This window comes from Lontra canadensis, unplaced genomic scaffold (assembly GCF_010015895.1).
Source record: "Lontra canadensis isolate GAN:19392208 unplaced genomic scaffold, GSC_riverotter_1.0 scaffold47, whole genome shotgun sequence".
In the NCBI taxonomy this organism is placed as follows: Eukaryota; Metazoa; Chordata; class Mammalia; order Carnivora; family Mustelidae; genus Lontra; species Lontra canadensis.
Window position 1 is genome coordinate 628571 of NW_022631041.1, and position 23228 is coordinate 651798.

The 23228-nt window shown below is 41.0% G+C and overlaps 1 long non-coding RNA gene across 1 annotated transcript; it reads right to left on the reverse strand.

Annotated features, from left to right (window-relative positions):
- Positions 1 to 968: 968 nt before the first annotated feature.
- LOC116876738 lies at positions 969 to 15999 on the reverse strand. The gene is made up of 3 exons (XR_004384449.1): positions 15896 to 15999; positions 12353 to 12495; positions 969 to 1417 (listed from the first exon to the last, which is right to left on the reverse strand). It is a non-coding gene; the product is annotated as an uncharacterized LOC116876738 (long non-coding RNA).
- Positions 16000 to 23228: the final 7229 nt, after the last annotated feature.

Below are 23228 nucleotides of genomic sequence, written 5' to 3' on the forward strand. Positions count from 1 at the left end.
AGGTTACTGGTAAGGAGTGTTTGGAGACAGTGGCACAGGTTCACTGGGCCCCTCAGCAGTAACTGGCTACCATGTCAGTGGCTGGGAACCCACAAGACTATGGGTCACGGAGGAAACTCTCCATGCTCTTTTCTTGAACACTGGGAAGAATTTGGCCAAGGACGGGAATTCTAGCTGAACCCCTTGGTGGGAACTCTGAACTGCACAGAGAGCCCTCTGTGTTTGTCCTGCACTGGGAAAGTAGCCGGAGGCTGGTACTAACAGAGGAAATATATATCTGTCAAAGGCAGTCTAAATCATTTCTAATAATTTTAGAGAAAAATGACACTGCTATCAGAATACCAAGACATGCTGGTCTCCTAAAAGTGATGTTTGGATCCTGATGACCTTAAAACAACAAACATATAACAGCTTTCACTTTGCATGGCTCTGATACAAATGAGTTTCAGTTAACAAAGCATGCACAAAGCAAGGGCTGCCTGCATTAAGTTGTCAAAGGAATGAAAAGGAAATAATCCAGAAAATTACCTGCAAGAATTCAGATGTTAAAAACATATTAGATGCTACTGCTTTGAACGCTCTATCAAAGGCAACTATTGTAAAAGCATTCTGAAAATCCTAAAAAGGGGCATATATAGAAAAAAGCAATTTAAAAAAAAATTTAATGATATTTATGAAGAAAGCTTCAAAACCTTCCATTTATTATTAACTTATTTGGGGTTAGTGAATGATGTTCTAAATGTAAGAGAAATCAAGTTTTAAAAAAGCGGTCGAAGAAATTATGCATAAGAATAGCTAACAAAGACCAACAATTTAAATGTGTTGCATATGCAAACATCAATACTGAAGTGAGGACACAGAGGAGCCAACTTTTATATTATCAGAATAAGCAGGTTCTCAAAGCAACATTTAAGTCCATTGTTTAGCTTACCTTGATGCCTTTTATTTTTGTAAGAAAGGACACCAAACAAAAATATCTCTTTTCAAAGACCTTCCCTTTTTTCACGTTTAAACTGGATTTAGGAGCCTTCTAAAATAACTCTTGCGGGGCCAAGCTGGGGAAAAAGAAAGTGTGTCTTATTTCCAGGGAATAGAAGGGGCTATACGACCAAGGAAATTACAGGATGAGATGTTCAGGTTCAAAAGAATGAACACGATTAAGGGTCAGGCAGGCAGTTTACATGACTTAATGGTGAGTATTTGCCATCTTTACATTTCAGACTCTTTTTACATCATCATCCTTTGTCCGAAGAGATGACAGTCCTGGCTGTGACTTCCTGTGTGCGTAAGGGGGGGCTGGAAGGGATGAGGCATAACCGGCCGCCTCATCCCCGTTTCCTCCCATGTTTATGTCCCATTCAAATGACAGCCACGGCTTCCAGGACCCACTGCTGCTATTTCTGGTGATGCCTCAGATCTGGCACAAAGGGAAGACTGGAATTAACCAGTTATTTTTCCACTTGACACGCTTCCTTGTCATTTCCAACGCTGGTCACCTGCATTGTGGGACTTCTAATCAGGCTTCATATGCCTTGATCTTGAAAGATCTTTCCTGTCCATTTTTAGAATCTTCCAGTGACAACCTTATTTTCTTTTCTCATTCAGCACAAGAATTTTAGGCACACATATGAAGGACTCATAGGCTCTAAAGAAAGTGAAACAAGTCAGAAACTGTTACTACGGAACCAGCCAACGCTCAGCATAGTGTCTCTATTAAAACCATCCCTTCGTTTTTTTTGTCCTCCTTCAATATGGAGTCATGACTGTGAAGATAACAGTACACTGCCCTGGGGACAACTTCCTCCAGGGTCACAAGACAAATTTTCACATGTCTCAGTGAAGAGGCCACCCTAGTTTTTAGCCCATTATCTTCAGCTATGACTCTGACCTCTTATAATACATTCACCTGCTCTGCTCAACATCATCGACCGGGCTTGGTTCAGTGTGCTCCTAAACTGACATTACAGAAGTAAATTGATTTTGCCACCAATAAATTTGGAAATTTGATCACAAGTTGCTGGCCCACCTGTGAAGGATTCCCAGCATGCCTTTTTCTCCCCCAGCTTTAGTGGAATATAATTGACATATAATGTATAAGAGCAAGTAGTCAGTATTATGATTTAATACACATAAATGTTGCCAACTGATGACCACAATAAGATTAATACATCCTTCATCTCACAGTATTACAATTTTTTTTTCTGTGTGGTGAGAACATTTAAGCCCTCTCTTAACAAATTTTTAGGTATATACACTACAGTATTGCTAACTATAGTCACTACAGAGATTATTGACCCCCAGAACTTAATCATCTTAAAACTAAAAGTTGTTACCCTTTGACCAATATCTCTCCATTTACCTCCACTCGTCCTCCCTCCCCAGACCCTGGCAACCACCATTCTACTCTGTTTCTATGAATTTGTCAGCATTCCTTTTTCTGTGGTCCACCTCTTGAGAGTTCCATAATATACTGAATTTCGACATACTTCTTCCAGCCTCCTCTTACTTCACATTCAGTTTGGAACGTGCGACTAAAGAGATACAGCTCAAAGCAAGTCCTTTGTACACGTGGAATGTTCCCTTTAGCAAATACCTATTACAGTCCCATTGTGTACAGTTCAGAAGTCAGTATTTCTTTTTATTAAGTTGCTTCAAATAAGATAAAAGGGAAGCCCAATTGACCACTGGCTCTGAATTTGGCAGGAGGACTGTTAGGCCATTTGCAGTGTCCTAGAAAAAGAAGTAGCCGCAGCCCAAGACCTTTCTCCCACCTGCCTTTGTCCATCCCTGCAGTAGGGACTCCGAGGAAAGAGCAGCCTGAATTTCATCACTGGTGCTAACAGAGCTTGGGGAGAAATTTTCCAAGATAATAAAGCTAAGACACATTAAACACTTCTGTGGCAGCATTCTAAGCTCTTTGCACATATTAATTTATTACATCTCACAACTCTATGAGGTAAGGACTATTATTGTCTCCACATAAAGATGCAGAAATGGCACAGAGAGGCAGGGTCACAGGCCAACAGAGTAGAGGAGCCAAGATCAGAAGGAGGTGATGACTCATAGGAGAAGCTGATCCTCGTCACCAGCGTGGGACAAGCACTTAGAGAAAGGATGCAGTTGCAGACATTGGAAGAGAGCTCTGCTTTTCAAAAAAAGGACATTTGGAGAAAAAACCAAAAATATTGAGTTTAGCATACAGGAGTCAATTACAGTGTGTGAAGGAACAGCCCTCCAGGTCTGGGAGGCAGACAGGGCTTGTGGGTATTAAGGATCTCCTCAGCAGAAAGCAGGACCCAGCTACCAGGTCAGGATCTGGTTCTGGGGATGGAATGTGAAAACCCAACATGGACTGTGGTATGGAAACAAGTCTAGGTAGTTAAGACTCTGATTCCCACTAATTAAAGTGTGTGGGTTTCTTCCCCACACCACCAAACAATTCTCTGACACCAAGTAGGTGTCCTACAATCCCACTCAAGTCTCATACTGTCTACCTGGAGATGATGTCAGATCGCACAAGTTAAAGGTTAGGTTCTACAAGATCCTGCCCTTCGCCCACTCAAATGCCAACTGCCAGCCAGCTTGTCATATGTGTTTTAGCCCAACTGACCATAGATTGGAGATTCTAAGAGCCTCATCCTTGAGTTCAATTACTTTGCAAGAGCAACTCACAGAACTCAGAAACATTTTACTTACTAGACTACTGGCTTATTATAAAACAGTGTAACTCAGGAACAGACAGATGGAAGAGATGCGGGAAGGTCATGAGCTTCCATGAACGCTCCAGGTGCACCACTCTCCCCAAATCTCCATGTGTCCACCAACACTGAAGCTCTCTGAGCTATGTCCTTCTGAATTTTTATGGAGGCTTCATTACATAGGCATGGTTGAGTAAATTATTGGTCATTGGTGACTGAGCTCAATTTCAAGCCCCTTTCCCCTCCCTGTAAGTCAGGGCCAGTAGGACTGTGTTCCAACCTTCTAATTACTTGGTTGTCTCCAGACAACCTGCTCCTATCCTTAGGCGCTTTCCAAACAGCCCCCTCATTAACATAACAAAAGACAACTCTCTCTCTTACCACTTAAAAAATTCCAGGGGTTTTAGGAGCTCAGTACCTGGAATGGGGTCAAAGACCAAACATCTATATCTTATTATAAATCACAATATCAGATTTGTCTATGCAGCTACTAGAAGTAAAAGAAACCAAGCCATCACACTATAGTATCAGATGAGGACTGATCTAAGGATGAAGTGGGAAGCCAGCTATCCAATGGGAAAAGAAGGCCCAGAGCTGTCAAGAAGACAGGCTGAACCTCACCTCCAGCTTGGTCTTGGCCACTTGGAGCCTAACTGGGCCTGTTTCTTATCCATCCCGGCCCAGTTGAGGTGAGGTGGTCAGGGTATCAGTCAGGAAGAAAAGAAGCAGTAGGCCAAAGCTGTCAGGAAACTTAAAGCCAAAAGCTCCTCATGCCATCCATGAGACAAATACCAAAGGACTGAAGCATCCAGCAGCAGATATTTAAACTTGGTCTTAACTTGATTGTTACTCTTCCAGGTCAGGGAAAAACAAGTTTTGATCTCAATAAATCAAGAAACCATAATGCCAATTTTTAAATATGAAAAAATAAGAACCAACCAAAATCTCATGAGTCAGCAATAAACTCATGGAACAGCATTTAATCAAATAGCGTATAGTCATCACGAATCATGTTTTCAAGGAATATATACTGTCCTTGGAAAATACTCATAAGAGTATGACAAAAAGCAGGCTAACCTGCCAGAATGTGCTCTGGACTTGCTGGGGGAAAATTATATTTATGTTCAATAAGGAAATTACTGTGAGAAATATAGTCTTGTTTTACATAACAAATATGTTGCTTCCAATCACCCAATATTGATAATATTATTATACTATAAGAATAGTTAAGATTTATGAAATATAAAACTATACTTTTGTAACATTTATTTTTTTAAAAGCCTGTCACCTAAAACGTCTAGAAATAGTGAAAATAATTTAATTGGGGTGAAGTTTACATTGCCCTTAACTTTTTAACAACTTGGTTTTTCTCCTTTTGGAACTAAAAAATTATAAAATTTCAAGTTAGTGCATAGAGATGGTAATTATTCACCTAAACTTGGAGATTAATGAGCAAATTAATGCATATTTAACTTTACTTTTAATAAATCAGAACAAAAGTCATTAAACATTTTTGTATGGTTATTATCTGACCTAACTACCTCAATTAAAAAAGAAAAACATCTTTAAGCAGAATTTTATGGTTGGGAGCAATTTTGAATGGTGCAGACTTTCTTTCAGTGTAGACTGAGCACCAACAAGTACAGGTAAACTTTAACTTCTTGAGGATCCGAAACTGTAAAGTGCAGGTAAGGAACACCCCCACTTTCTTTTTGCACCATACATTATGCATGAAATAAAATTTCTTGGCGACGGACACTAAAATCTCAGCAGATCTCTAACATTTGCTGACTGGGGGGTGCATGAGCACTGTTGATGTTAGAGAACTAGTTTTTATCTTTTTAAAGCCAAATGGTCAGGATGGGAATGGCATGTATAAAAGGGAAGGTGGATTTCGGTGAAAAAGTGCAGATGGGCAGACTGATCTCCTTTAATGCCCTCACAGAAGAAAAGGCCAGAGATACTCCAGCCCCGAGCAACAGGAACCTAGAGGGTCAGGGCAGGTTGATGTGTGAGTAGGATGAGGCAGGACAAAGGTAATACACGGAAGGTAATACTCAGGTGCTACCTGAGAAGGTAAGAGGTAGAAGGTAGAAGGACAAAGTAGTACTTAGGAAGCACAGGTAAAGGAGAATGTGAGCTGGTGCCAAGAGGCTGACCATAAAGACAGAAGAATGGCAAAGGGACAGGATCAGTTGTAAGATAAGGAAGTTGTAGTAGGGGCTATGTCGGGAGCCCATGGTGTGGTCTCCTAGTTTTTTTCAAACTAATGAGTAAGTCTTAGGTCTTCCATATTTCCTCTTTCTCTATTCTCTGGTCCCCTTGACCCCTAAGAGATACAACAACTAATTCAGGCACCTGGGAGCAGTTGGGAGCCTGGATTCCCAGGTATCATCCACCAGCTTATGACAGGGATGGGTAAACTGAGAAGATTCTGGGGAGTCTGTTGGTATCTGAAGGCAAGGAGAGGGATGGGGGAAGGCCTATGGACATACATCTGCACTTTTCGCCGTGGATCTTGGGTAATTCCCACTAGCATCTGGATTTGCTCCACCATGAAGAGGTATAAAAACACAGCCAGGACGTGAAACCCAAATCAGGAATATCTGCCCTCCATGCAGTCAGCCCAGGGCTTGCTGTCCTCCTGACTCATCACAAGCTTCTCCCACTCTCATTGTTCATCTTTAAGATGTACAGAATGACATCAGTGAATTGCAAGGACTTTTCCAAATGCAGGCATTTATTTTGGTTTATACTTCTACCTCCTCTCACTACCCACACCCATTTTAAAAAAGGATCTGTGGTCTATAAATTGATGTTCTGTGTAAACTGAAATAGAAAATTAAAAACTACATGGAGTAAGGGGGAAGCAAACATACAAGCTGATGTAATGACAGTAAAAGAGCCAGCCGCAAAGAAATTAATTAAGGAAGATAAAACTATGAATTACCGCTATCAGTATCTACTAAGGTCTCAGGAAAAACTCATTTCCATGATACTAATTCACATCAGTTTCATTATATTTGGTTAAAAATTGTCTTATACCTATGAAGGAAACTAATCTAAAAGCTGAGTAAACTTTTTAATATCAATCTTAGCAAAAATGACACTAGATATCAATAGCTGTAAAAAGGCAATTATTTGGCAAAATCAAATATGAAAAACAAACACAGTGATGCTTGATCACAAATGCAGAGCCTGAAAATCAAGTAGAGTGAAGCAATATTGAATAAAAACAAACAAAAAAACCCATGGATTTTGAAATCAGACAGACCTTCTGGATTCAGCTTAGTTTAACATTAATTATCTATGTCACATAACCTTTCTGTGCTTCAAGTTATGCACACTTAAATCTTCAAAAGCTTGTTTTGAGAAATAGGCATAAATATCTAATGAACCTACTACAGTGCCCAGTATACAGAAGCCACTCAATAAGTGACATTTATTAATTGAGCACCTACAATGAGTCAGGCACTATTCTAGGGGCTAGGATTACAGTGGGAAATCAGAGAAATCTTTATCTTAGTGACCTTTATGCTGGGATGGGGCAAATAGCCAAAAAACAAGTAGGAAAAGAAGAAGGAAAGGGAGAAGACAGGGAGGGAGGAAGGAAGAGGAGATAAGGAGAGATTCAGGTAGTGATATTCCCTATTAAAAATAGTAACAGTGTAGAGAGTACCTTGCAGCAAAGGGTAGTTACTGTAGCTAAGTAGTCAGGAAGGGTTTTCTGAAGAGGTGACATTGTCTCTGAGTCTTGGATGATGATAAAGGAAGCTAGAGTAGGCCGAGATCTTTGGACAGAGCATTCTAACCAAAGGAAATGACAAAAAAAGAGAGGACTATGAAACTAGAACAAATTGTGCATTTTCCGTAGACAAAGAGAAGGCCCGTGAGTGATGGGAAAAGGGGTGTGAGATTAGGTCCAAGGCATTGGTGGGACCAGCTCAGGGAAACCCTTGGGCTCCAATAGAGTTTAGATTCTATTTTAATTTCAATGGGAGATTATGGGAGAGATTTAAATGAGGGAGTGATATGATTAAATACAATCTTTAAAAAGAGCATTCTGGGGGTGCCTGGGTGGCTCAGTGGGTTAAAGTCTCTGCCGTCGGCTCGGGTCGTGGTCTCGGGGTCCTGGGATCGAGCCCCATATTGGGCTCTCTGCTCAGCAGGGAGCCTGCTTCCCCACCTCTCTCTGCCTGCCTCTCTGCCTACTTGTGATCTCTCTCTCTCTGTCAAATAAATAAATAAAATCTTTAAAAGAATTTTTAAAAAAATAAAAAAAAGCATTCTGTGTGATTATGAAGAATGAAGGGGAGGGCCCATGGGTGGAGAGAGTATGAAACCAAGAAGACCAATTAGGAGGCTGCTGGAACAATTCTGCTAAGGCACTGTGGCTTCTGGGCCTAGCCTACTATCAGTAGAATGGGTGATATGTGGTTGGATTGAGGATATATTTTGGAGTTAGAGCTAACAGTACTTCCCAAAGAATGGATATAAGAGAACTAAAGAGATCAGGACTGATTCCCAGCTATTAGACTTGAGCCACAGGCAGAATGGTAATCCTACTACTATGAAGGTAAAGAGGAGGATTGGAATGGTTGGTGTCAAGATTGTCAGACATGCAAGTGGAGATACCAAGTGGACAGATGGACATACAGTCTGGAGATTAGGACTATTCCCGGGAGAGAATATTTCTATAAACTGTAATGGAGACTTGCATTATGTAAAATGTCAAATTCGGTTTTACCAAATAGAAAAAAAATTTAATACTAATAACAAGTGATACTCACTGTTTTTCATGAAAGTAGATCTTGAAAACTTTTATTTAAATGGCTTATAAGTTATATTTTTATAAGACTTTATATATTTAAGCTAGAGAGAGAGAGAGAGCAGAAGCAAGTGCGGGTGGAAAGGCATAAGCAGACTGCCCACTGAGCAGGGAACCTGATGCAGGGTTCAATCTGAAGACCCTAGGATCATGACCCAAACTTACGGCAGACACTTAACCAAATGAGCCACCCAGGTATCCCTTAAACTACTTTTATTGATACACAAGGATTGGATCAGTAAAAACTATAATTTCTCTGTGGTCAGCAAAACCTGATAGAAACAAATGATGATTCAGTTGCAATATCAGAACCATGGTTTCCAAATCAACAAAACCCTTATAGCGCATAGTCCTTGATTCTAGATAAAAGGTTGCTTTACTGGTTCACATCTTGTGATGGTATAGTTAAAATCCTTTCTTCCAGAAAGAATAGAAAGAGAGAGAGGCCCCTCAGAGTTTTATTTTTCTTGACACATCTAATGATATCCAAGCTGGCCTGGCATTGATAATGATAAACTGATTTAAGGGAAATCCATCAATTCAGTTCTGGTAGGATCCCCGTGCTGCCATCAGGGACCTCCTTATTTATGCAGATAGATGAGGTTAGCATACATGAAACACATGTAAGGAAATGTGACCGAGTGTGTGAATGAGAGAACAGTGTTTTGTATTGACCTGTGTGTTCTTGGTTGCGTTTATCCTACACTTTCCCATACTTTTCAAATAGCAACGCTACTTTTCATATGAGCTGCTGTCAGGGAAAGCAACAAGCCTAAAAGAAAGATATCTGTAAAAATTGCAACTGTGTTTCTTAAATGCAGAATAGGCACAATCATCTGAAAGCCAAGGGACTTTTTACTTGTAAGTACCAGATTTGTTGAGAGAAATCAATGGGTTCCAAGGAACTTCAGTGATCAAGAACCATATTTGGAGTTTGCACTAACTTTCACAGAATAGTAGGAATGACAGTCGATTTATCTACCTTTTTACCCAAAATGGAAATGAAGATTTACCAGTGAACAGCCAGTGGAGGAGATTCAGAGAGAATAAGACAGGGTACTTAATAAGAATAAGATAGCTGGTGGTGAAATTTGGTCCCTCCTATGGTCAAGCTTTACATGGAGAATGGTAAAGACATGTTTAAGAGACTTCCAGTAACACTTTCCAAGGCAAAGCCCAAGAGGACAGTGAATTTTGTAGAAGAAATTGAATAATTGAGAAAGAGGCCCCTGGGTTGGGAGGTTCTCTAGAGCTAACATAGACATTTTTAGCTATACACACACACACACACACACACACATACATATATGGTCAAGCAGAAAAATGAGATCTATCTATAGAGAGAAGCATAAAGCAAATGTGCACAGAGAATTTGTGTGGCATGTGAGAGGCTAATCAATCACCCTTCCCAACACTTCCCCCTTGCTTGCCTCACTCTAGTAGAGACTAGAAATTCTAAACACCTGTGCCCAGTCTCCTTTCACACCAGGAGGTCCTATGACTTGTTTTTGGCCCTCGAGAGGCAACGTGGAAGGTTTTGTTGAGGGAGCACCTTCTGGGAAAGCTTTTGCCTTCATGATGAAAGGGTAGCCAAAGGGGCAGTTGTCCATCTTTACACTTCCTCCTGAACAACATCTGGAGCATGACATCTATGATTCATGAAGCAAGGGACAGAAGCAGAGTCAACACACTAGGATGAAGAGGATGGAAAGCCCTCCTGTCATAGACCCAATGCCCTCACTCTTGTTTGTGGTGGAACATGCTTACACCTTTAGTGACTTCATAGAAGTTCAGTGAGGACCAGGAGGAGACAACTGTGGGTAAGCACATTGTCCAGGGAGGCCAGTTGTTGTATTAGTGACAAGAAGAGCCATTCACTGCCTCTGGTCTTATATAACCACTAAGCAGAAACAGTTGAGAGCAAGGAGGCATGTATAAAAATCAGTTCAGAAGCTGTCTCAAGAAGGGCATTCTAAGATCATTAAAAAGAGAGCTAATTGACCATCCAAGAAAATGATTCTGCTATATTTTCCTTACTGCTATAATTAACTACCAGTAAGACATATATAATTATCCTACAGATGAGGTCACTATGTTATAGTCATAGACCATAAGATCTTAAAGGCCTCAAGTTGCAAAAGCAAAAACCAAAAAACTAAATGTAGTAGGAAAGGTGAGTAAAATCCTGTGATGAAACCAGAGAGCACTATCACAGAAGGACCTCAGTCTGAATAGTGGCTCAGGTTTGAATCATCTTGGCCTGTACAACCAGGTCCAATAACCCACCCAAGTTAAGGAAGATTCAGCTGATCTGAAAATCTTTATACTTGGGACAGTATAATTGCTAAAACCCTAGGTAGGTAGACTTAAGGAAAACCCAAAAAGAAAAAATTAAGAAGCAAAATAAAATCTATTGCACTTTTTAATCAAGAATAATTGAGAATATTTTTGAAGGGTTTTGTAACCACAGTGACATTTTATGTTGTTTTGTTTGCTTCTTAATGTGTTTAATAGCATATTAATTTCCTGTGTCTGCATGACAAACTGCCACACGCTTGGTAGCTTCAAACAAAAGAAATATATTTGCTCATAGCTCTGGAGGAGGGCAGAAGTCCAAAATCAAGGTTTGGTTGCTCCAGGAGCTCTATGAGAAAATCCATCCCTTGCCTCCTCCACCTTCTGGAGATTGTAAGCATTCCTTGACACGGGGAGACCACATTAGGAACACATTGCTCCAATTTCTGCTTCTGTGGTCGCGTGGGTTCCTCCTCTTCTGTGTGTCTCTGTGATCTCTCACTGTCTTTCTCTTATAAGGACACTTGTGATTGGATTGAGGTCTCGTCAGATAATCCATAATAATTTCCCCACATCAAGACACTCAATCAAATCAGCAAAGATCCTTTTTCCTTACAAGGTAACATTTAGGTTTTAGGAATTAGGACCTGAAATCCTTGGGTGTTCAAAATGGAGCCTATTACAGAGAGTTATTAAAGAAATCTGATATACTTTATGTATGATTTCAGATACACTTAAGTTTAAAATCAATGTATAACAGTTTAAGGAGTTATATTTTTAAATATTTTTTTTAAGATCTATTTATTGTAGACTGGGCGAGAGAGACAGAATCTCAAGCAGACTCCACGCTAAGTGCGGAGCCTGATGCTGGGCTCGATCTCATGACCCTGAGATCAGGACCTGAGCTGAAACCAAGGGTTGGATACTTAACAGACTGCACCAGCAAGGTGCCCCTAGGGAGTTATATATTTTTTATTATTTGGACAAGAAGCATGTGAATATTTAAAGGAGTGCCACTTGCTTTTAAAAGTTAATTTTAAATAAATACAGAAGATTAATGAACTAAACTTTCAACAAAGGGTAAATGGGAATGAACATTCTTCTCCACACAAAAGACTCTTGGATTTTAACAAGTCTACAACATTTTTTCCTTGCTGACTCTCTAAATTTACTCTATGTGTGTGTTTGTGTGCATGTGCGTGGGAGGAGAGTTTCAGTAACCCTTCGTAGCCTCTTTCTCATTCCTACCCTAAAAGATGAGGAAGGAGTTGGAATTGATGCAAAAAGCAAACATGTGTGCACACCCACCTGCTTACTCCATTCATGACAAGAGCAGGCATTCAGCGGACTGGGTCAGTCACAGCAGTGGGCAGTGGTCCAACTGTAACTGCACAAAAATAGCCTCTGAGCTCACCAACAAACTGTTGTTTGCCTCATAGTGACTCGTGTCTTGTGCTTCTGGGTTTTGGTTCCTTTATCAGTGGGTCACAGGGCTTCTATCGAACGCCTTGTTTTGTTTATTTTCACTTACCATGCTAAATGTGTTCTAGGGTTCAAAGCTGCTTTTTGAAGAAAGATGTTTTCTGAGATGCATTTTTACAATGTGCCCTGTTCCCTGAGGAACATGACTGAGCTCAGGGACCATCCATCATCATCCGTCATGACAAGTAAGTTCTGAAGAAGTAAAAATTTAAAAAAACAAGCGTTTTGCCCCAAGGCATCTGCTCCTCCCCTCAGCATATTCGATTCCTAAAATCATTCCTTTCCTGGTCACTGGCACTTCTTTTCCTCCAAAGATTTCCCACCCAAACCTCCTCAGGGTTTTCGGCTTGCCTGAGCAGAGAGCTGGTCCACCTCATGGAACTTGCATAAGCTGGGCAAAGTGGGGCTGTCCAGGAAAGTGGAGTCTCAGAGGCACTCAGAATGTCTTCCTGAAGATTGCCCTTTGGTTATTTTGTGTCTACTGAAACCACATTTTTCCTTTAGTCCTCTTTCAGTTTGCTGTGTGGTCAAAATGTTGGGTCAATGCTTTATTTTATGTTACTTTCATTTTTGAGAATGACTTTATTGAATATAATACAGGGGATGAGTCATAGTAATTCAAGGTCAGTAATTTGATAGGTTACACCAAATGCTACAGAATGTTACTAATTTTGTTGTGTATATGTTATATATGTACATATATATGGCTTTTGATATTCAGGATATATTATAAATAAGAACTCGGTCACCTTACTTATCACAAAATCAATTGACATGCCTGGCACCTTTTTTTTTTTTTTTGGTAGTGGAGGAAGTTGGAGGGAGATAGCTTAAGTAATTGACTGTGGGTCACAAAGAGGCATCCTTGTCAGAGAAGAAATATGCTTTTTTATGATGACTAGATAAAGTATAAATCACCTCAAGCTAAAAACACTTAAAAATGCTGCATTACTGTAATTTTTTAGTTACTAAAACAGCATTTCCTGAATACTCTGAAGTTTCTTCGGATACCTTCCATTAGAGTACCAGTGAGCCCCATCCCAATTAAGTCTCAGAGAAGAAATGAAATTACAAAAGGACTACATGGCATTTTTTGTTTCTTCAGGAATATGTGGATAGATGCGAGACAAAAATAGGCAGACAAGGGCATTCCATAAAATTGAGAGGGATGAGAGGGGGAGATCAATTAATGACCAAGTCACTTCTAACTGGGAAGGTCATAAAATTTGCTTTTTTATTCCTAAGAACATGTGTGCTTTCCAGTGTTGTGCCTTCCAGCTCCTTGATGAACATGACTGTAGCCGACTGGAGGGGGATGCTGACCTAGCAGATTTGAAAGTCTACAGGGAATTTCAAGTTCCTGGTTGAAGATTGGATTTGAAACACACCTTGATGGCTTAGTCACTCACGTGCCTAGGCATTGCAGGTCATATTACTGAGGGCTTCCTCTGTGGAAATTTCTTTCTGTGCTGTTGAGACCACTGTATATGAAATCACAAAAGTCGATGCAAAGGCTAGTGAGTAACCTGAAATGCCTTGAGAGAAAATAGGGGAAATTTCACAAAGGTCCTACCAAGTCCATAAAATAATGAGTCTTGAAGTTTTGGGAAATGATCATATAAGCACATAAAATCAATGAATAGATAGAGTGGGAAATTTCATTTCCTAGAGAGTCCTGATGGCAGTAATGTCAAGTCACCTCAAAGCCAATGTCACCAATAAATCCCCATAGACTGGATCTTTGTTATCCTAGCAAACCTGACAAAACTCACACAGAAATCTTCACTTGTGTTCAGCAAAGCGCTTTTAAAAATCACAGTTTTCAATCAAAATAAAATTTAAAATACTTACAGAGTTGGGTACACATACACACATCAATATAGATATCCTGATAGAATGTAGTATACAGAACATAGAATTCAGAGCCGGGACACCCAGATTGAGAATAATCTCCACCTCCATCCCTTGGGAAATTTTTTGAACTTTGGTTTCCTGTTTATAAAATGGTATAATAATGCTTTCCATACCTAGGTTGTTATGATGTTCAAAGGCATAAATAAATGTGAAGGTACACTGTAAATAATTATTTAAATGTAACTATTATGTCCATCATTAAAAGAAAATGGAAAAACTGCTATATTCTCTGATGCTGTGGCCAGACCTATGAAACATGCAAACCAAGACCAAGTCTGGAGCTAAAAGTAAGGGGTTGAGGGTAAGGGATACAGCCATACATGCCTCCTTATTCTGTTCTGTTTGTTGGGTAACTTAGAATAAGGCAGGAATCATAGGTGATTATCCGTATTTCCTCAAATTAGTCCACCAGAGGTTTCTCTGGGTTGATAATGTCCTTACTAAAATGAAGATACGGTCTTGATAACTGAGGTGATTATGCATGTAGGCATTAGAGCTAGACTATTTAGGTTCAAATTATGGTTTTGTCATTTACTTGTTCTGCAACCTTTAGAAAATTGCTTGGTCTCTTTGCATCTCGTTTTCCCAATGTGTGAAATAGGGATGATAGCAGTACCTATGTAGAAAATTCTCAGTAAATCATAGTTTGAAAGGCTTCAACCAGGCAAGTAGAATGGCAGTGTGTAAGGAATGTTTTCCTTCTTATTACTCTTTGATTAAATTAACTTTTTTCCCGGAGCAGCACAGCTGCTAACCCCCACAGCAAGGAAAGTCATCCTTTCCTCAAGACACTGTACTACCTGTAGGGGGAAGAAAAAACAAAACAAAAAAGTCTATAATGACAACAGTGCAACTGGAATCCCCTAGAATTGAGCAGTGAAAAACCTGCTTAACCTTATGTTACAGTACTTTCTCTGAAACTCAATCTCCTTTTGTAGGAAAAACAACAACAACAACAACAACAACAACAAAGCAGTTGTTGGCTTAGAACTTTCTAAAACCCTTCATAAAACTGAAATATGAGTGATTTTTTTTTTTCTTCTACATCTTCAGACTGCCTTCAGGGTCAGAGGCCTCATCCCAGTGTAGAACCTTATACCAGGTCAAGGAGAACTAACGAACAAAGCACAGCGTAATCTCAGGTTCCCAGGTCCTGGGGCAGGTAACAGAGCACTTTTCAAACACATAGCCAGGAAGGCTTGCATTTTCTGACCAAGTTAGCACCCTTCCCACCATCTCCCCACAGAGAACCTGAAGGTGGTAACACACAGCATGAGTATCCCCTGAGCCTTCTTAGCTGTCCAGGCAGAACACAGAGTCTTTAGGTAGAACAAGGAAGGTTTGCTTGCCTCTCACCCTCCCTAGAGAACAAATAATAACAATCTTTAAGTGGCTGAGAACATGACACACGAAGGCAGAAAAAGCAGTGAGAGGAAGTCATGATAGAGGGGAATGAGGAATATAAAGGTTCAAAGCAGAATGCAGGCAGCCAGCCACACTTCCTTCTCACCCACTTATTGTCCTCGGAACCCCAGCCCAGACAGGCCTCTGCCACCACCAGGACTCCCTCCCAGCTCCGTGTCCTCATCCGCTCTCTGGCTTCCCGCCCCTTCTCCCTTCACTGCCACAAGGGAATGGCTTCTTCAGCTCACAAATCACTGAAGTGCAGTGGAGTTACCTGCTTTGCGCACAGGTTGCCAGGGTGACCCCTCGGTTAGCCCCATCATGTACCTCTGGGGTGGTTTAGCCGTTGAAGCCTCAGCCTCAGCAAGAACAGGAACCAAGAAGTTCGCTTCTCACAGGACCTGTAACTTGACCTTCTTCTCAGAACAGAGATAAGAGGGATGTGGTTTTTTTTTTACTTACAGGCCTCAAGGCACATCATACATTCGTTTTACAGATGCCAAAAAATGGAAGTCTCAGACAGAAAGCTTTGTAAGAAATGTTACAAGCAGAGGCTCCTAGCGGGTCTTAAAACCCCACGACAAGTCAACCAGACCCAAGTGTCAGGGCCACCAGCAATGTCCCAAGATGTGTCCAAGGGCCCCCTGTGCATAAATCATCCTGGGAAGACGGAGCGTGAGGAGGAAGATGGTATCCAGACTAGCAGAGTGCTTTGGTTTACAAAGGACTTTCATTTTTACAGTCGATTTTGATCTCCATAACCTTATGGTGTAGTCAGGCTGTAGGTCATAATTTCCATTTCAGAGCTGACAAAATGAATGCTTAGGGAGACAAAGTGACTTCTAAAATCCCATAGTGAAGCATGGGTGAACAAGTAGACTTCCCTTTCTGGACTCCTCATCCTCTGCTCCTTCTGCAAAAGGACACTGGTAGTGGGGAAACCAGAGAGTGGGAGACTGTCATCTCCAGGTCTGCCTGAGGAGTTGCTGCAGCAGAGTTGCTCTGGGGACACCAAACACCTATTAGACCCCTTCGGTTTGCACAGGCACACCTGCCTCAGGTCCCTACAGTGAGGCTTCCTGACTGTTCTGCAGGAGAAGTTCTCTCTGAGGCCAGCGATGATCAGACAGGCCCCAGGGGCTACACTTTTCCCTGGAAGCATCACCTTCTGTCTCTCATCTTGTTTACTGCATGTATGAGCGCTGTTGATATCTGGGAGGGCAACACGTGACGCATTGCCATTCCTTCCTAGGTCGCCAGCAGTGTCCTCAGTGCGTGCTCTGTGCAGGCCCTGCTAGGTTTCCGGAACACAAGACTCAGAAAGGGTTAAGTCATGAGATCAGTGGAAGGATGGAAAGATGGAAAAGAGCAGATGGAGCGGGTAGTTGGGTTGTGGGCTTTGGGGAGGGTATGTGCTATGGTGAGTGCTGTGAAGTGTGTAAATCTGGTGATTCACAGACCTGTACCCCTGGGGCTAATAATACATTATATGTTAATAAAAAATTAAATTTTTTTTTAAAAAGATGGAAAAGAGCAAGTATAGACTGTGTATAGAGGGCAGTGGGGGGAGGGGCGGCAAAGGAGAACATCCCATACCAAACACATCATCGATTTCCTAAGCTGACAGCAGGAAGGGTGCTTGATACGGTTGTCAGTTCCAAGTCCTAAAGGACATCTCAGCATGAAGAGCAGAGGAGGGGCAGCACTCCGCTGACAAGAAAGAAACAGGTTCTGGGGTCTGGCATACCTGAGTTCAAACCTGGCCTCTATAGTGTTCCCTGTAGAGGCTGGTCAGAGTTGCTAGTATTCACCCCTTTGACTGGTGAGCACAACGGAGCTGCAGGAACACCTGGGGTGCACCGCTCTGGGAGCATTAACTGACTGGGCTTTAATGACGGGCTTGTCAGTGTTCCAACCCTGGCCCAGCCCTAACTCTGGACTGTGGACAAGTCATTCATTTAAGCTCCAGGGTCTCATCCGTAAAAAGAACTAGAACAGTACCACCTTCCGGGAGTTGTTTCGAGAATTATATGATCTAATGAGTATAAAATCCTGAGTCCAGACCCTGGTTAGTGGCAAACATTCAGTAAACGCTAGTCAGCATCATTCTGTCTACTGGGCTGTAGGGTTCCCCAACATGAGAGCAAAATTCTTCACGGCAACACCTTTCATTCATTTTCCAAGTTCCTGCTTCTCATGTAAAAAGCAGGACAATACGGAGCTGTCATTAACGGGCTCACATTTTCCTGGGTGGTGCAGGTGATCCGCATAAGTCACCCACCCCCCAAATCTACTACTTTGAAGAGATTATTTTGAGCTGAAGGCAACTGAGAAAAAGGAGACACGGGAAAAAAAGCAGACACGAGAAAAAAATGACCTTACCAGAGTTTGCCATCCTCAAAAGCCTAAGCCTTTTTTCCTTCATCCTGTCTCTAATCTACAAAGTTACTGTCCTCCATTAGGATGGTAGAGAAGCCCCAGTTCTAACCACCTCTGAGTTACTCATCACTGATGCTCCCACGTATATGTGCCATGCATGTATTCATCAACTCTCTTTTTCTCTTGTCAAATTAATTTGCAAGGTCTTGGTCAGAGAATCCAGAAGGATTAAGAAAAGGTTGTTGGGGGGCACCTGGGTGGTTCAGTGGGTTAAAGCCTCTGCCTTCGGCTCTGGTCATCATCCCAGGGTCCTGGAATCAAGCCCCACATTGGGCTCTCTGCCCAGCAGGGAGCCTGCTTCCTTTCCTCTCTCTCTGCCTCCCTCTCGGCCTACTTGTGATATCTGTCTGTCAAATAAGTAAATAAAATATTTAAAAAAAAAAAAAAAAAGAAAAGGTTGTTGGTTTTATCCCCCCTCCCCTATAGTTGACCAGTCTTCCAAAATCACTCTAGTTCTGAACCATTGCCAGGAGCCAGATACTGCCTACACCTGAAGTGGCATAAATCCCAAAGGTCGATAGCTTGTGTTCATATCCAGGACTTATCTCACCCGTTCCCTTCTACACCTCCTGTGGATTCAACATGAGGCTGTCTAAGGAGGAGCATTTAACCACAGTGACCACTGGTCTCATGAGGTTTTGCTTAGAGCACAGCTCACCAGTAGCCATGATAGTTGCTGCGTTACCAACACTGATATCACTGTGATCAGCGGGGATCCATGGAGTGTGGGAAATGACCTTGACACAAGCTTAGTGTTTATGAAAATAAGGACTATGATATTTAGTGTTCTCATGCAAGTTCAAATTTAGTATTTCTTAAATTTAGCAAATTCTAAAGAAATCACTGCCTGAGGAACAGAAAACTAGAGGCAGCCATCTCTGGCATTCAAAGCAGTGATCTATAAAGACTGAGTACACATCAATAGAATTTACAGTGTGTCTCAAAAAGAAAGTGATTTATGATGACTGCAGAACACCAGCAATCCCATCATAGCTTCCAGAAGAGAGAGCTCAAGCTAGGCTTGAGACTTTTATATTCGGTGCAGTGGAGCAGAGACCTGAGGTCAAAGAACTGCAAGATGCAATGACCCACATTCCAGGAGAATAAGTCAGTGTCCAACTAGAATACATTGTCCTGGATCACAGACACTCCCTCCTTTCTGGCTTTATATGTCCCTTGTTTGGCTCAGAGAGTAGATCCTCACAAATATTAGAGGAGGATGACAGATATTTCATGGTTTAAAACAAGAAAGATTTCTGAGTTGATGTTTTTATGGAGAAGTATGCATATTGTGATATATATAATTATATGTGGATATAGACAATGAAGATAAATTTCCATGGATTTTATATGACAAGGACTGAGCCTTTTGGTATAGCATATGCTACTGAGGAACTAATGGTACTCTTGTGTCTCTCTCTACTGTAAGAAGCATTAGCCACTTACTTCCTCTGAGAATGAGTCCAACATGTGCGTTCTACATGAAGAAAGAGCCAAACATTTATTTCCAGGATGACAAAGTATGCATGTGTGTGTGTGTAAATGTTTATTTCATAAGGTCACATAATTAATGGGAAATTTTATCTAGGTTAATACTTATTATGCTACCTTGAAGAATCATTTACTGTCTTAATTATACAATTCCATTTTCACCACCAATTTTTTTTTGGGGGGGACTCTGAAAATCTGTAAAGAGCTGTTTAACCTGCACATGTGGTCAGATTTGTCTAAGGAAGAATTGTCATAGCTACTACCAGAGTCAAAAATGCCTGTCCTATAGTCACAACGTCTGTCTCATTTGAGAGAAAAAAAGAAAGATACCCTCCAGAAATCTTAGAGCCTTCTCAACACATTGCATTTAAAGTCACTCTTCATTTGAGTGGTCAAAAGTTCATGGAAATTCATACTTCTTGAGAATATTATTTGCCTTTTGAGAGTCCATATAATGTCAGAATTATTCTCTTTCACTTTCTGGTGTTAAGGGCAATAGGAAAAGTTGAAAAACATTGAAATGTAAAATGCAATCTTTTTTTTTTTTAATTTTATTTTTTATAAACATATATTTTTATCCCCAGGGGTACAGGTCTGTGAATCGCCAGGTTTACACACTTCACAGCACTCACCATAGCACATACCCTCCCCAATGTCCATAACCCCCCCTCCCCCCCATCAACCCTCAGTTTGTTTTGTGAGATTGAGAGTCACTTATGGTTTGTCTCCCTCCCAATCCCATCTTGCGATCTTCTTTTTTTAAATGAAGGGAAGGTAGAAACCAAGTTACACAGAAGAGTGAACCAATGTTTATTCTTGGCAAATTTCCTAAACCTATTATTAAGCATGTGGTTTGAAAGCAGAATTTTTTTAAAAGCAGTTATCCCTAGGGGCCTATATGGGTTTTTAGAAGCATTAAGTCCCAAAATAATGTAATACTTTTTTGATGGTGGTTCAGGATGGTTGCTTGTTATGCAAGTGTATTTATAAAGATACTGTATTATTCAAGCTCACAGGTGGTGCTCCAGAGGGTGTCTTATCTGTCCTTGTTCAAGCCACCTTCTCACCTCTTTTCTGGTTTCCACAAATTCTCTCTTCCCTCTGGCTCTGTCTTCCAGTGATGATTTCTACTTTTCAGAACCCCAATATCCTATACAAGAGTAATGATGTTTTGAAGCTATTACACCAAAGCGTTTTTCATCCCCTTTCTCCATATTTCATACATATAATAACTATTCTGCCATGATAGTCCAGGGGAAAAAGGAGGAGAGAGAGGGACACTTCAGAGTGCACAGTGTGGGGAAAGTGTCCATCAGATAGCCAGAGGCAGTGAAATGCTTGCCCATTTGGTCTTCATGGATGGCAGGAAGGAAGAGAGAGACAGAGAAGGTGCAAAAGGTTCGTAATTAGAAGTCAACACTTTAATGGCAGAAATATGAGAATAGGAAAGACTGAGATCATTCTAGTTCTGGGATGTAGTCCTGTCAGCATGGAGAAGGAACCACAGCACAGCACTGATGGAGGACAGCACTCTGAGTTTCTCATGGGCTACCTAAACATACTAGAACTAGAAATTTCTGTGTGCCATGTTGCAGGACACCAAGACCTTTGATAAGGATGAAGACATAGTATATGCCTGGGTCTACAGTCTCCTGTGAGGGGTGTCAGGATGATGGCCAAATGACCACACAGGCACCAAGTGACCCTCAGATCTGTCTTTTCTCCACCACCATAAGTCATATGTGCCTCATCCCCCTCACATCAAGGTGCTACCTTTTTGTGCTATGAAGATGGGAAGGAACAATAGGTGGAACATGAAATTTTAAAAGACCGAGTAGCTCCTGGAAATAACCTAAACCAGAAGAAATAGCAATATCCTAAATTGTCAAGTTTTAAGTCAGTTTTCCCTCATGTTAAAAGATTCTTTTTGAAGGATAAAACCATGATTCTCCCTTATTAAAGATTTTATTAGGTCAAGTTGAGAGGAAACTGGTAAGATTCAAAGGAGAATTCACACACACACACACACACACACACACACACACACGTACAGATGATCAGGAAGACAAATATGAATACCAAATGAAATGAATACCAAAAATTGGCCAATAGCTACAGGGCAATTATTTTTTTAAAGATTTTATTTATTTATTTGGCAGAGAAAAATCACAAGTAGGCAGAGAGGCAGGCAGAGAGAGAGGAAGGGAAGCAGACTCCCTGCCGAGCAAAGACCCCCCCGATGCGGGACTGGATCCCAGGACCCTGAGATCATGACCTGAGCTGAAGGCAGAGGTTTAACCCACTGAGCCACCCAAGCGCCCCTGCAGGGCAATTATTAACTGCATCTCTACCAGACACAACTTGCAAGAAATATTAGCATTGCTATTGGTATTCTACAAATTCCCAAGATTATAAAATAGCTCCAAGTCAATGAAAAGCAGATATAACCCAACAAACTTTCACGATTTTTCCTAGTATCTTTTACCAAGGAGTGGGGACTCTTAAAACAAAAGTTCAAATCAGTTATAGAAATTGAAGCTATATGTTCTTTGCATATCTTGGAAGTAATGTACACATTTTGTGACGCTGTGAAGTCACCTTCCAGAGACGCTACACCATCTGCCTCTCATGTCCATCTGACTTATCCCTCATTAATGCTCTGTAGAACTAAAGATGACAAACTGAGCCAAAGATTCTAAGAACCTGCAGTGTTTCTGTGCAGGGGCCTCTAAGCCAGTGATTTGCCAGGGTCGGCCCTTGGAGGAAATGAGAAAAACACTTCTGCCCAACTTGAGTGCCAACCTCATTTACATGAAGAGACACAAAGCCATGCTCTACAGGCTTGCAGCATTATGGAGAGCTGTCCTTGAGATTTTATTTTATTTGGAACCCTCCCCCCTCCCCCCTCCTCAGGATGCCTCCTGACGATCTTGTGACAGTCCAAAGGGCTATCTGAGTGACAGGAAATGATCATCTGATCCATATTTTCATTCTTTGATAATCTTAAAAGCCTCCTGTTGGGTATCACCAATAATATCATATTGCATCACCCATCTAGTCTTCCAGTTGTTCACAACAGCCCAGGCACTGGGCTGGGCTTAATGAAAATTAGTAGAAGCTTCTTAAATCCTATGAGCTGACACCTTTCCAAGGAGTTCTGTCTCCTGTTCCAGGGAAATAGTATGGCATCTCAGGGAAGCAGTAAGGCACAAGAGTCAAAGAAACCCCAACTTACTGGCTCACGTACTCTCTCTTCAAGCAGATTATTATCACCTGGGAAATAAGAGGATTAACTCTCATCACCCCATAACCTGCTAATGTCCATCATGCAGCTAGGTCTCAGGTTCAGGCCAATTGCTGGTAATACCTACTCTTTTTCCCACTTAGGTTCTTATTTTACTTCCACATTGCTGTCATGCAAATTGTGTATTTCAGCTCTTTCTCATTGATTTACTAGCATAATACTATCCTTTATCTTAGTATAGCTAATATAATGGAATAATCCTGTTAATTTACTTATAATCTAATTAACATGACAGTGTTGGATTATAATTACCTCATTTTTCTCTTCTATCACGATACACTTGTCATCAATGATTTCATCTAATTCTTAGTTTTTATCACTTTCTTCTCAACTCCTGATTGCCTACTGTATTTTTCTAGTTTGTGATTTATAA